Here is a 1,945-nt window from a genome sequence, read left to right as displayed (position 1 = left end):
GGCACCCGGTCAGATTTGATGTTGTTTTTGATGATTACGGAGCAATGCTTTTGGACTGCCCTCATACTTGTCCGTACATTTCCCCGTGTATCTCTGAACTGCTTTCTTGTCTTCCCTTTTACTCACAGAACACCTCTTGGTATATCTGGGAGGGCCTGTTTGGTGGATATAAACTCTCTCTGCTTCTGTTTATCTGGAAATGTTTTTGTTTCACCGTCATTCTGAAAGGATAGTTTCAATGGATATATGATTTTTAGTTGATATGTTTTTTTTTCTCCTCCAGCGCTTTACACATAAGATTCCAATGCTTCTGGCTTCTAGTGTTTTGTAGAGAAACGGGCGCTAAGTCTTGTTGGGATTCTTTCTGGGTGAGTGTTTGTCTCTCGCTGTAGAAAAGTTCACGAGAACCTAGTTAAGTTGTCTCCTTGGGTTTTTTCCTGCGTGGAGGTCTTTGCACTTCTTGGATTTGTGTATTTCTGTTTACAAATTGGGAAAAAATTTTCTGAGTATTTTATTGTTTAATTTTTCTAACAGTTTTATTGGCATATAATTCACATACCATACAATCCAATAGTTCAATTACAAGTAATTACTTTTTAAAATTGTGCTAAATTTTTTTTTAAAAAGAAAAACGCTATATTTGTTATTATAGAGATCTCTTCATTCACTCTACCTAGACATCATCTCTCCCACTGCTCTGTTTGGCAGCAAGTCTCTTGTCTCTCTCCAGCAATGGTGAGGCGGACGTTGGAAAGTGGGGTGGCAAAGCTATTGCCATTGGTAGCTTTCACATGAACCACATCAAAAGAGCCAGGGTGTTTCTCTCTGTCAGTGATCACACCAATTCTTCCCAGGCTAGCATCTCCAGTCACCATCCACAGGTTGGCCATGCTGAACTTGATGCAATCCGTCATTTTTCCGGTCTCCAGATCGATCTGCACCGTGCCCTTCACCTTGAGGAGAGGATCAGGATAGCGGATGGTGTGAGCATGGTGAGTCACCAGGTGAGGGATTCCTTTTGTGCCCCCCCACACAGATCTTTCTTACTTTGCACAACTTGTACTTTGCCTCCTCGGGTGCGATACGATGAACAGCAAAGCGACCCTTGGTGTCGTGGATCAGACGGAGATTCTCTCAGGTCGTGTCAAGGGCGATGGCATCCAGAAAACCAGCAGGTCAGGTTATATCAGTTCGGCAGACCTTGCCATCAATCTTAACGAACCACTGCCTGCAAATTTTCTAAACTTCATCTCCAGTCAGAGCATACTTCAGTCTATTTCTGAAGAAAGTGATTAGCGGGAGACATTCTCTCAGCTCCGGTGGTGTAGTGGTAATGCATTAGGCCGCTAACTGCCTGGTCAGCAGTTTGAAACCACCGTATGAACGTAGTTTTGCCTACACTTCTTTCTGTAAAGTCCTTGGATGGTTAGAGCATTTGGCCTTTGCTTGCTGTTTATTACCGCTCTCTGTGCCAGCTGCTTTTCCCTCCTGAGTTGAATTAGAATTTAGAAGTACCAGATCTTGATTTTTAACTTCCAGTCTCTCCCCCCCGAACACCAGACATCAATCTGTCCACCAGCCAGCACTGCCACTCAGTTGAGCTGTTGTGTCCTCCTCCGTCAGCCAACAAGGAGCCTCGGGGCTCTTTGGGGACCACTTCCTCCCGTTCTCGGTTTCTGCACTGTCAGACAATTCACACTCTGGCTTTGCCCATGGCTCCTTTCCCTACTCAGTGGGACTGCTTCTCTCTGTGCTGGATTTCAGGGAATCACAACTCAATCTTCCTGTTTCAGGAGGATGAGGCACTGGAACTTCCCAGAAAGAACCCCCAGGAGATCTCTCTCTCTTATATTGACTTCAGGGCCCCAGTGCTGCTGGGCTGCTTGGGGAAGCAGTCTCTACTTAGGTGATTCACCACCTAATTCCATTGCAGGTAACCTTCATA

General features: G+C 45.1%; 1 pseudogene; it reads right to left on the bottom strand.

The window, feature by feature from the left end:
- Window positions 1–673: 673 nt before the first annotated feature.
- LOC101660036 lies at window positions 674–1,335 on the bottom strand (annotated as a pseudogene).
- Between the last annotated feature and the right edge of the window lie 610 nt (window positions 1,336–1,945).

This window comes from Echinops telfairi, unplaced genomic scaffold (genome assembly GCF_000313985.2).
Source record: "Echinops telfairi isolate 266 unplaced genomic scaffold, ASM31398v2 ScPeMD7_31;HRSCAF=116, whole genome shotgun sequence".
Taxonomy (NCBI): domain Eukaryota; kingdom Metazoa; phylum Chordata; class Mammalia; order Afrosoricida; family Tenrecidae; genus Echinops; species Echinops telfairi.
This window is presented reverse-complemented; position numbering and strand designations above follow the sequence as displayed.